Source organism: Portunus trituberculatus, chromosome 50, assembly GCF_017591435.1.
Source record: "Portunus trituberculatus isolate SZX2019 chromosome 50, ASM1759143v1, whole genome shotgun sequence".
Classification (NCBI taxonomy): Eukaryota; Metazoa; Arthropoda; class Malacostraca; order Decapoda; family Portunidae; genus Portunus; species Portunus trituberculatus.
Window position 1 is genome coordinate 24413456 of NC_059304.1, and position 13393 is coordinate 24426848.

At 42.8% G+C, this 13393-nt stretch overlaps 1 protein-coding gene across 1 annotated transcript in view; it reads right to left on the reverse strand.

The window, feature by feature from the left end:
• Nucleotides 1-13155, reverse strand: part of LOC123500075 (histamine H1 receptor-like) — a 138598-nt gene extending 125443 nt beyond the window's left edge. The window contains 2 exon segments of the mRNA XM_045248717.1: nt 10509-11205; nt 12438-13155. The gene's annotated coding sequence lies outside the window, so the exon portion shown is untranslated.
• Between the last annotated feature and the right edge of the window lie 238 nt (nt 13156-13393).

Genomic DNA, 13393 nt, shown 5'->3' on the forward strand with positions numbered 1-13393 from the left:
GAGAGAGAGAGAGAGAGAGAGAGAGAGAGAGAGAGAGAGAGAGAGAGAGAATATCAGTGCACTTAACACAGAGCTCTTTGAAATACTTAACAATATGGAATCGGCTGTTGACATGAGGCTCTCTCTTTGAATGGAAGCTCTGTCGCATATTAAACCAGTGCTTGGCTGAGAAAGAAAAAAAAAAAAAAAAAAAAACGAAAAAACAAAGTCACGTAAAATGAAATAAGACACAGAAATAGAACTCAATAATATCTAGACACCGACAATATGAAAAATTCTGAGTGGAGGAAATATCGTTAAAAAACTCGCGAGACACACAATGAAAAGATCAGAAGCGATATCAACGAACTGGATGAAACTATACGTAATCCAAACCAAATCTTATCCATCCCAATCGTACCGAACTTAACTCTCATATGAAAGCGCTAATGTAATTCCGATATTGTAAAAGGAAAATGAAAATAAAAACATGCAGTAGTACAGAAGAATTAATTTTCCAGGTAAGAAGTATTTCATATGGAAAATAGTGGGACGGTTCCTTTGTATTCGTTTTACATTGATATATGAAATGTCCTTTGTCAGGAGTGGAGAGAGAGAGAGAGAGAGAGAGAGAGAGAGAGAGAGAGAGAGAGAGAGAGAGAGAGAGAGAGAGAGAGAGAGAGAGAGAGAGAGAGAGAGAGAGAGAGAGAGAGAGAGAGAGAGAGAGAGAGAGAGAGAGAGAGAGAATTTATAATTTAGAATTTATTGTGTTATTCCATTGTTAACGATGGTTATTGTTACAGGTGTACATTGTAATATTCTCGTAGCAAGATACAGATATAGCTAAAATTAAGAATAATGATGAAGTGTCATAATTATAAAAGATTACTAAGACAGTAAAATTCATGTAATAACACTAAAATACGATAAAATAAGAACATCATGCTAATAAACTATCGTGTAAAAAGACAACATTAGCGGTAAAACTAGCAGTAAAACTATTACTAAAACATCATAAAATTCAAAATATGAGACTAAAATACAGTAAAACATAAGAACACTAATCATAAAATTGCCACATAGAAAGAGAAATACTAGTGGTGTCACAATTAAAGCTGAAGGTCGTTACTCAGAAGGAAGTTTATAAGTCTTCTTTTAAACGTGAACACATTTCCTATATCTTTTATACACGAGGGCAAGGCGTTCCATAATCGCGGACCTTTTACAGAAATTGATCTCTGGCCGTTGTCAGTGCTAGTTCTGGGTATATACAGTAGATTGTGTTGCCTCGTGTTTGTCTGGTTTACATCATTCACACTTGGAAAGGTGACAAGCCAACTAGGATATTTCTTTTTTTAGAATATTGAACATAAAAACACATTGCTCGTAATCACATTTTTTGCTAATTTGTAGCCATCTTAATTCATTTAAAATAGGAGAAGCATGGTCATACTTAGATCTATTACCCACAGCCACTTTGGCAGAAAAATTTAGTATTTTTTGTACTCTTTTTAGCTGAGTTTTATTGGTGGTGCCCCACACCGTCATGCCGTAGTTAATCAAGCTAAGGACGAGTGTCTGTATCACAGTTGTTCTGGCCTTAGTACTAAACAAGTTTCTTATGCGATTAATATACATAAGTATCGCAAAAGTTTTCTTGGCTAACTCAGTAATGTGGTTGTCAAAAAAGCATGTACTTGTCGAAATAAACTCCCAAGTTCTTAACAGAATCACTTGGCTTAATCTGTGCATCATTAACATGTATTATGGTGTTATTTGGTATTCTAGACAATAGAGCTCTTGATCCAATGAACATACACTGTGTCTTCTTGGCATTTAGTAGGAGACCATTATTATTAAAATAGCTTATTATTTTATTCAGAGTTTCTTCTGTTCGTCTGATTAGTTCATTTAAATTATCGATCGAATCTGAATGAATGAACTGAGTGTCATCAGCGTATTGTACTAGCTGGCAGTCATTGATATGAGTAGCAAGGTCATTAACATAGATCGTAAATAAGATAGGCCCAAGTATTGACCCCTGAGGGACTCCAAAAGACACTTCTAATTTTGAGGAAATGTTTTCTCCAACACGAACACACTGAGTTCTGTGTGCTAAATAGTCTTTAAACCAAAAGGAATCAATGCCAATATCATATAGCTTTTTCAACAAAATGCTGTGGCTTACGCTGTCAAAAGCTTTCGACAAGTCACATAGGGTTAGTAGAGAAATCTTCTTGTTATCCATGCTTTCATAAATATCCATTACGACTTTGGTTAGTGCTGTTACTGTTGACAGTCCTGGTCTAAAACCATGTTGTGTATTACTGAGTAGTTTTCGAGATTCAAGAAAGTTAACTAGTTGCTCGGCTATAATTTTCTCAAGAACTTTAGATAAAATTGACAATAAAGAGATAGGCCTGTAATTGCTAGGGTCATCCGATGCTCCACTTTTATAAATGGGAGTTACAAGGGCGTGCTTCCATGTTGTTGGGAAAATGCCTGTAACAATTGAGGTGTTTATAATACAAGTGAGATATGGAGTTATAACAGGTAAAGCATCTTTTAAAAATCGAAGTGGTATACCATCAGCCCCATAAGAATTTGTGTCTTTTAGGTGTTTAATAGTGAGGATTACAGTGCTAGCGTCTATAGGCTGTGGTCTAAAGCGATGTGAATTATAAGTAGCAATGGCATTATGGAGAGTTACATTATCTTCAGTCAAACTCTTTTGTGTCTTTATAAAAGTTTTGTTGCCTACATTAGCAAAATAGGTGTTTAACTCGTCCACTCTACTCCCAGAAGGGACACAATTATTGTCCTTTGACTTGCCAGGGAAAATTTGATGAACCACTCGCCACGTGGCTGCTATATCTCCTCTCTTGTCATTGAATTCTTTGTTATAATACTCCTCCTTGCTGTACTGATCATTCCTTTAACTTGCGCTTTAAGATTCTTATATTCGATTTGTAGTGTATTGTTGAGCCGATCACGTTTTAACTCCTTTTGTTTACTGTTCCGTTCATTCATCACTGATTTTAAATCATCGCTAATCCAAGGAGCATAAGGTCTTCTGATGGTTTTAGTGACAAATGGAGCACATGCATTTAAGCATCGCTGAAAGGTGTCAGTGAAGATAGATACTTGTTTATTTACATTGTCTGTTTGAAATATTTGTTGCAATGTATGACTTTCATTATCTAACAAACTAAGAAAAGAGGCTGAGGAGTAGCTAGCCAAGTGACGAATGGTCTTGGTTGCTGCGGGTTGACGTTTGGGCTTGCGTAAGTTTATCATAGCTGTTACTAAATCGTGATCAGCAATAGGACATGGAACAACTTCTGAACTAAGTATGGATTCAGAATTGTTGGTGATTATGACATCCAGTAAGGTGGCACTATGAGAAGTTATTCTAGTTGGCTTTTCAATTACCTGAGACAATTTAGTACTAGCTAAAATATTCTTAAGATTACTGTTAACAGATATAAAATCATCATTAAAATCCCCTAACACATAAAAATTCTTATTAGTTAACCACATCGATCTAAAAATGTCATGGATGTACTCAAATGTTTCAATGGTTGCCTTTGGGTGGCGGTACAGACAGCCGACAATGATAGATGGCAACTTTCGGCATTGCACCGTCACCCACACATCCTCTACACCGGCAGGTTTACAAATGTTCCTATGAATAGGAGTGACATTAAAAACATTCTTCACATATAAGCAGACTCCCCCACCACGTCCTTTATCACATCTGTAAATATTATAGCCCTTAAGATTAACAAATTCATCAGGTGTTTCAGGAAGGAGCCACGTCTCGCAGACACACAGTACATCGGGATCTCTTTCCTCTATCAACAATTCTAGTTCTGGCATATTTCCTAGTATACTTTGTGCGTTAATATGTTCGATAGTCAGGAAATCCTTCAACCTTGCAGTGCTAGAACTATCGGCATTATCTTCGTCGCCTACTTCCTAGTATGTATTATAATGTTGACATAGTCGACTTTTGTGTCCTAGCTGTTTACATGACTGGCATCTCAGCTTGAAATCAAAACGGCACTGTGCCTGTTGGTGGTTAAACTCGCCACAATTAAAACATCCTGGTCTCACCCTATTCTGTCTTCCTCTATGTTCTCGTACAAAATTATGAGAAGATGCACGAGATAACATGTGTGCCTGCTACTGCTGCATTACTAGTTGACTGAATGGCCGTATTAGGAGAGGCTGAAACCTTGCGGCCTGTGCCCTTGAAAGTATGACCCTTTACATTATGATTGTGAGATGTTACATTGTGTCCGCTTGTGTAAGAGTTTATTCCACCAGTACTGTTATGTCTAATGATGGGTAATGTTTCGACATTCTTCCTATGGTTCATATCAGGGTGCACAACAACACTTCTCCTAATGCTATTCCAATTTGAAGAAAGCTTGAAGGTGGGACACTGTTTGCTTATGGTAGAGAGAAGTCTAACAACCCCATATCTATTTAAAATGCAACTAGAAGCCTCCCTATCTAAGTCGAAACACATATCATCTACTTCACCAGTTCCTAATTTAAACGCTAAGTCAGTCATTATTATTGGTATTTCATTAGATTTACCCCAACTATTTAAGTGTTCATTGAAATCTGCAATTTTGGCTTGAAACTCATCTGAGACAGTCGTCGGTGCTAGTTGGCTTACAAATATTTGCATTTCATTATTTTTTTCTTTAAGATCACCTACCAGTGCAGTAATATTATCTAATATAACAACTGGGTCCATATCACTCATGAGGTCATACAAGCCAGCATATATGTAACACTTAGATGGGGTCCAGTTTAGCTTTTCTGTCACCCAACATCTTAGCAAGTCCACATTTGCTCCTTTGATGGTTCTTATCGAGCAGTCTTCCAGGTCTGATGGCAGCATTTGTTGCAAGTTGGTGTCTCCCAACAGGAGGGACCTCTTCTTTAGTGGCATGGTGTTAGTGGTTGGGGTCGAGGTGGACTCAGGAGGTGGGGCGTCGAGAGAGAGAGAGAGAGAGAGAGAGAGAGAGAGAGAGAGAGAGAGAGAGAGAGAGAGAGAGAGAGAGAGAGAGAGAGAGAGAGAGAGAGAGAGAGAGAGAGAGAGAGAGAGAGAGAGAGAGAGAGAGAGAGAGAGAGAGAGAGAGAGAGAGAGAGAGAGAGAGAGAGAGAGAGAGAGAGAGAGAGAGAGAGAGAGAGAGAGAGAGAGAGAGAGAGAGAGAGAGAGAGAGAGAGAGAGAGAGAGAGAGAGAGAGAGAGAGAGAGAGAGAGAGAGAGAGAGAGAGAGAGAGAGAGAGAGAGAGAGAGAGAGAGAGAGAGAGAGAGAGAGAGAGAGAGAGAGAGAGAGAGAGAGAGAGAGAGAGAGAGAGAGAGAGAGAGAGAGAGAGAGAGAGAGAGAGAGAGAGAGAGAGAGAGAGAGAGAGAGAGAGAGAGAGAGAGAGAGAGAGAGAGAGAGAGAGAGAGAGAGAGAGAGAGAGAGAGAGAGAGAGAGAGAGAGAGAGAGAGAGAGAGAGAGAGAGAGAGAGAGAGAGAGAGAGAGAGAGAGAGAGAGAGAGAGAGAGAGAGAGAGAGAGAGAGAGAGAGAGAGAGAGAGAGAGAGAGAGAGAGAGAGAGAGAGAGAGAGAGAGAGAGAGAGAGAGAGAGAGAGAGAGAGAGAGAGAGAGAGAGAGAGAGAGAGAGAGAGAGAGAGAGAGAGAGAGAGAGAGAGAGAGAGAGAGAGAGAGAGAGAGAGAGAGAGAGAGAGAGAGAGAGAGAGAGAGAGAGAGAGAGAGAGAGAGAGAGAGAGAGAGAGAGAGAGAGAGAGAGAGAGAGAGAGAGAGAGAGAGAGAGAGAGAGAGAGAGAGAGAGAGAGAGAGAGAGAGAGAGAGAGAGAGAGAGAGAGAGAGAGAGAGAGAGAGAGAGAGAGAGAGAGAGAGAGAGAGAGAGAGAGAGAGAGAGAGAGAGAGAGAGAGAGAGAGAGAGAGAGAGAGAGAGAGAGAGAGAGAGAGAGAGAGAGAGAGAGAGAGAGAGAGAGAGAGAGAGAGAGAGAGAGAGAGAGAGAGAGAGAGAGAGAGAGAGAGAGAGAGAGAGAGAGAGAGAGAGAGAGAGAGAGAGAGAGAGAGAGAGAGAGAGAGAGAGAGAGAGAGAGAGAGAGAGAGAGAGAGAGAGAGAGAGAGAGAGAGAGAGAGAGAGAGAGAGAGAGAGAGAGAGAGAGAGAGAGAGAGAGAGAGAGAGAGAGAGAGAGAGAGAGAGAGAGAGAGAGAGAGAGAGAGAGAGAGAGAGAGAGAGAGAGAGAGAGAGAGAGAGAGAGAGAGAGAGAGAGAGAGAGAGAGAGAGAGAGAGAGAGAGAGAGAGAGAGAGAGAGAGAGAGAGAGAGAGAGAGAGAGAGAGAGAGAGAGAGAGAGAGAGAGAGAGAGAGAGAGAGAGAGAGAGAGAGAGAGAGAGAGAGAGAGAGAGAGAGAGAGAGAGAGAGAGAGAGAGAGAGAGAGAGAGAGAGAGAGAGAGAGAGAGAGAGAGAGTTCGGGTTTCGGCCAGGTCGATCTACTTCCGATCTCCTTCTCCTACTCTCCCAGGAATGGCAGGACACCCTTGACGAAGGCCTGGACACGCTCGTAGTGGCCCTTGATATCGCGGGGGCTTATGACCGAGTGTGGCATGCGGGTCTTCTGACTAAGCTCCAAGCCAAGGGCATCGACGGCGGTCTCCTGAAGCTACTCGAGGATTACCTCCAAGGAAGGACACTTCGAACCGTCGTCAATGGGCGGACCTCATCACCCACCAATATAGGAGCGTCAGTTCCACAGGGCTCAGTGCTTGGCCCAGTCCTGTGGAATGTGTATATAGACGATCTCCTGCGCCAGCTTCCTGCAGTCAAGGCTTACGCCGACGACTGCACAATCTCCCTCTCCTACTGCCGCCAGGACAGCCAGCGCGCCGTGGCCAACATCAACCGCCAGCTGAAGGCAGCAGAAGAGTGGGGGAAGGTGTGGCAAGTCACCTTCGCGCCGGACAAGACACACGCCATGGTCATCTCACGATCCCCTGCCGCCTCTCAGGCCGTGGAAGGACAACTACAGTTTGAGGGCGAGCAGCTGCCTCTCCAGGAACACATCAAGATCCTGGGAGTCACCATGGATCGTGAGCTGCGCTACGACACCCACATCACGTCTGTAGCCCGCCAGACCTCTCAGCGTGTGTCAGCCCTGCGCAGGATGGCTGGCAGTCTGCACTCGCGAGGCATCCTCACTCTACAGGGCACAAATCCGTCCCTGTATGGAGTACGGTGCCTTGACATGGATGTCCAGCGCCCATACCCACACCAGCCGGCTCGACGCGATACAGAGGCGCGCTCTTCGTCTATTGGGGGAAGACGAGGAGAGCGTGGCAAGTATCACGTCACTGGAGCACTGGAGGGACGTGGCAACCTTGACGGTGTGCCACAAAGCTCAAGTGCTACATACACCTCACCTCTCCCGCCTCAGCCTGCCGCCACACCCACCCGGGAGAAATACGAGGCAAGCAGCGGATGGGGACCAGCAGGTACTGGTGCCTCTCCCGCTCCTCACAACACCAGCGAACATTCAGAGCCAGGGCAGCGCGCCTGTGGAATCAGTTCACGGTGGCCACGCCTGCTGAGGTAGCGGGACTATCAACTCAGCAGACAAAAGTGGCCGCCAATGTCTGGAGAAGCGCTCTCCTGCCCGGCTAGTGCTGTGAAGTGTAGTGCAGTGAGTGAGGTGTCAAACCAATATACTAACGAGAAAAAGACGTTTAGAATAGTTCCTTGCCAACACAAGGAGCTTTATGTCTAAATCTCCTTATATACCTGATTTATTGTAAAATGTATAAGTATAAGATAATGTTTAAATAAAAAAAAAAAAAGAGAGAGAGAGAGAGAGAGAGAGAGAGAGAGAGAGAGAGAGAGAGAGAGAGAGAGAGAGAGAGAGAGAGAGAGAGAGAGAGAGAGAGAGCGTATTTTCATGTTTATCTCGGATCTGGTAGCCTTTGAAGAGAGGAATATAAAGGGGACCTGTGTGCTTGATTTACTTACATCCGGGACACACACACACTCACACACTCACACACACACACACACACACACACACACACACACACACACACACACACACACACACACACACACACACACACACACAGACACACACACACACACATTCTCTCTCTCTCTCTCTCTCTTAGCTTTATTTACTGTTATGCTTATGTCTATTTGCCTTTAAGAACGTACATATACTTTCTTTATCTGTGAATACATTCTCTTTGATTTACACAAATTCGCTTCTCCTTCTCCCTTTTTCTCTTCTAATCTTATTTATGAAGCGCCTTTTGTTCACATATGTTCTAATCATTCAGTATTTTCTCAGGGCATACAGGTACACCATGCTATCTTTGTTCTCTTCAGTACTAGGACACGTTTTGATAATTTATTCTGCTTACTATTTGGCGATTTTACACAGCTTCAGAAACTTATGTTGTGATTAGAATAATAAAGACTCTGGCCATTATTCTTTTGTCCTTCATAGACCCTTCCTAATGCGAATAAAATGGTCAAATCATACCCAAATATCAAAGTAAAAATGCGTCCCAGTATTAAAGGGGTTAATTTGGTGAAGCCAGTGCACATCTCCTTCCTTAATCACAAACAGTCGTGTATCAAGCAATATTTTCTATTTTTGTTTAGCCAGTCTCTTATACAGCAATTTGTCAATATATCTTCAATTTCTTTTAGCCAACAACGGATGCACATCAAACACTATTAACTTTCAGCCTAATCTCTTGCCGGTGAATCTCTTTTTTCTCTCTTTTATCACTCATCAGGAAAGGTGACGAGTGAGACAACAGAGATGGAATGGAAGTAAGAATGAGTTTTGAAAAGCAAAGACGAAAAAATAAGATAAAAGAAAGAAAAATATAGTGTTATGAAGAAAAAGAATAAAGAACGGATGAAAAAAACGAAAGTGAAAAGGAGAGAAACGCCGAGGAAGAAAATGAGGACGGAGGGTGAAAAAAAAAAAAAAAAACGCAATATAGAAGTGTGATCAAGATGTGGCGAAAAAAAAGAAGACAAAGAAGAAAGGAGAGGAAAAAGAAGATTAATGTATGAATGAAAAAGAGAAAAAATGCAATAAAAGAAAGAGGTAAAATGAGAAGGGAGAGAAGAAGAATGATACAAGAAGGAGATATTATGCACAATAAGAGGCAAAAATGGAAGAAAGAGAGAGAGAGAGAGAGAGAGAGAGAGAGAGAGAGAGAGAGAGAATAAAAAAGGTAATACATGGACCATAAAAGTACTATATATGAAAAAAAATAAGGAAAGCAAAGAGAATGAAAAAGGATAAAAGAAACAAAAAAAAAAAAAATGTGTAAGACAGAAGAAAGGACAGAAAGAATCTAAGACGAGGAGAGAGGAAGCCAGGAGGGAGGTGATTGTAAATTAAGTTGAGAATGGAGAGAGTATGAGAGGACAGCGAGGAGAGAGAAGTCTGGGAGGGAAGAGAGGGGGATGGAGGTTTGAGGGGAGGGACGGGTGGTCGTGACAACATAAGTGGAGTAGGTGACAAATATTTACCTGGTCGTTGTCCACGGAAAACAAGGTGTTGAGCAAAAACCATAACATAGACAGGCAGGATGGCGGCGGGAGATGACGAGACGAAAAATAAATAAAGCCATTGCTGAATTTTTTCCCGGAAATCAATAACAAACACCAGAGAGAGAGAGAGAGAGAGAGAGAGAGAGAGAGAGAGAGAGAGAGAGAGAGAGAGAGAGACACTATACTAATCACAGCCAGAGCAAGATAAAGCAAAACAGATAAACTTTTTTGTATGTATATAATTTTGATAACAAACTCGTCAGCGTCATGAAAAAAAAACAAAATAAAAATCACGATTGAGTGGATAAGAGAGGTTTTGTGTGTGTGTGTGTGTGTGTGTGTGTGTGTGTGTGTGTGTGTGTGTGTGGATTTAATACGCATGAATGAACCATTTTTTCATCTTTTCATTTATGTTTTGTTTTATTTTTTGTTTCATCGGAGAAGCATCAGGTGTGATAAATTTTGAGAATGAGGCTCATTATGACAAAAGAGGACACGTCATGCAGGTGAGTTATTGTGGCGGTGGGGGGGTAGGGAGAAGGAGAGAGGGAGAGGTGACGAGGATGGTGATGGGGGAAAGGGGTATTGGGGTATAATAGGGACGAGGATGAGATTGAGAGAGAGAGAGAGAGAGAGAGAGAGAGAGAGAGAGAGAGAGAGAGAGAGAGAGAGAGAGAGAGAGAGAGAGAGAGAGAGAGAGAGAGAGAGAGAGAGAGAGAGAGAGAGAGAGAGAGAGAGAGAGAGAGAGAGAGAGAGAGAGAGAGAGAGAGAGAGAGAGAGAGAGAGAGAGATGAAATAATATAACCACAAAAACACGCTTGAAATTCAGCAAAAACACACACATTTACACACCCACCAGCCTATCTACGCATGCACGCACACTCACAACCACCCATTTACCCCCACACACACACACACAGAAGAAGCGACTTACTTGCAACACCACCCGTTGTGAAAACAGCGGCTTCTCGTCTCAGCTGCAGAGTGATCAATGTTTATTGGTCATTTTTCGTCCCTCTCGACTCTTCCTGCACGAGGCGTTGACCGTTCACATTGCCTTTACTGCCGTTCATTCACCTGTGGTAGCTGAGGCTGTTGACTGCCCTACCGACACTCAAATTTTCCCCTCCACACCTCTCTGGGGACCACAAACGTTCTTCTCTGACACCTCTGACTAATGTTTCCAAGGGCCACAAACGTTTCTCTTTTACCCTTTTGACTGTTGTGTTTCTAAAGTTTCCAAAGGCCACAAACGTTTATCTTTTACACCTCTGACTGCTGTGTTTCTAAAGTTTCCAAGGGCCACAAACGTTTCTCTCTTACACCTCTGACTGTGCTGTGTCTCTAAGAACCACAAACGTTCCTCTCCGATATCTTCTACTGTGCTGTGTTTCTAAGGACCACAAACGATTCCTCTTGCAATGGCCACAGTGGTTTTTGTTCTTGTGATTCAATGGAGAGTTAGCGGGCACGTGACTTGGGTTATATAGTTCTCTAATGTTCTCTTTCTTTCTTTTTTTATTACTATAATTTCTTTTGGTTTAAGTGAGATGAGTGACGTCAGTTTTTGTTTCCCTTTTAGTAATATTTTTCTCGTTCTCTGGTTCTCAAAATGTTCCGTATTCTAAATTCTACAATAGAGAATGGGTTTGTAATTTTGGTGCTACTGTTTTAAAATGTTCGTAATTCAAAACTCTAAAAAGGAAAAAAAAACAGGCAAGTAATTTTGGTTTTACGGTTCTCAAGTGTTCATTATTTTTGTTATTGAAAAGAAGGAAATGAACATGAAATTGTGGTTCTTTGGGAGTGAATTGTTCTGTATGAGGAGTGAGTGACAAGGAGTGGCAAGGATGACGAGTGTTTCAGTGCCTGGATAGGTCTCAGAAATGGTTCAAGTCGCTGTGGGGAATTTTGAAATGAGAAATATAAGAACGTAATTTAAGAACATAAGCAAAGCCACGAAAATGTGAAAATGTCAGTAGTAAGCCTACACGTGGTGGTCCTTATTTCTTTTGTTGTCGTTGTTGTTGCTGTTGTTGTTGTTATTGTTGTTGTTTCCAGCATATATGTATATAAGTGTTGTAGGAAGAATATTACTGCTTCGCTTTACACAATAGTTTTCCCCTTCAACGCTTTGTTTTTTTTCTTTATATTTTGCCAGTTTTTTTCCTTTTCTTTTTCCCCGCTGGGAATTTAGCCGTTTGGGAATTTTCTCTCGGGTTTTGAAAAAATCCTCGTACTATGGAGAGAAACTTTCTTGTGTTGAGAATTTTTCTGACCAGTTTACTTTTTCCAGTGGGTATTTTTGTTTCTGCTTCTATGAATCGTTTTTTTTTATATATTTTTTTGTGAACCTCGTGTTGGCATTCACTGTTCCGCACGGGTGGCTCAGGGGGGGAAGGAGGAAGAGGGCTTGGTCCCTGTCGCTGTCTTCATGATGCTGTAGCTCTGTGAAGAACCTCAACAATGCCTTCCTGGTTATTGAATGTTTGGAGCGCGCGCACACACACACACACACACACACACACACACACACACACACACACACACACACACACACACACACACACACACACACACACACACACACAAGGGAGGGCGAGGGGTTGGCTGTTTATCAGTACTGGAGTAGCACGGGTATTCACGCTTCCTTCCAGTACAAGATATCTGTAGTGCCTCCCCTCCGCTTTTCTCGCTGTCCTCCCGGCGGTGATCTGTCTTTCCGCCCTTCTTTCGACACAAACAAGTTGCCTAGACACATGAAAATATCTATTTCACGCGGGCGGGAGCAGGGCGCAGTGTGATGGCGGTGCAAGAATGATACAGGCGATAAAGTGCAGCGAGGATACAGCTTGGGACAGACAGGGGAAAAAAGCCACAGGTAGCGCGGCCACAGGTGTGCTGGACCGGCGCGTGGGAAGGCGCGGAGCCGGAGCGGGCGTGTGCTTCCTCTCGCGACTTCCAGACCACTGAGGCTCTTGCTTTCTCGCTCGACCTCCACGCCAGCCAGGCTAGCAAGGGTCGGCCTCCACCACCTCCACCACTATTACCTCTATCACCACCACCACCTCCACCACCACCACCACCACCACCCTGCTCGCGCATCAGCCGTTGACTAGTGACCCAATGGCCTCCTCGATGACTGGCTGCAGCGGGTGGCTAGGGGAGGCGAGGAAGAAGCAAGGGGAAGATCCAGAGGGAAATCTGTGGCCCAGCAAGTCTGAAGGAGCAGGTGTGGTGAGAAGTATGAAGAGAGACAGGTGTGCTGGAGATAGTTTGGGAGGAGAGGGAAGGAGCAGATATGGATTGGAAGGAGGGTGTGTGTGTCAGAGTAAAAATGGAAGTGGTAGATTGTGGAGGGAGAAAGAAAGATAAGAGTGGGGTGGTGTGGAGGGGAGCATGTGGGATGGGCATGTGAAGCAACAGATATAGAGTGAAGTCGAGGGAGTGTGGAAGGAATAATAGAGAGACGTTACCTGCAGTAAATGGTAGCCAGGCACGGATATCTCTGGTAATGCATCTAAACAAACCTTCTATTACGTACGCACTTAGCGAGTCTGGTAAAGGGTGCGCGACGCAAATTACAGGGAAAAAGGTAAAAGAAAAATGCTGAATTGCTATTATTCTTAAAAGTGAACTATTCAAATATATATATCTCAAACTGATAAAACTCCAATTATTACCTCGTCCCTTCATCACATGTTTCAAGAAATGCGAAACAGTCCCACCTCAATAAACAAATCTCTCCCCCGTGCTTCCCTCGTTATGCGTCACAAAATGATCAAGGACAATTTTGCTACACATACTCGTCTCTACACA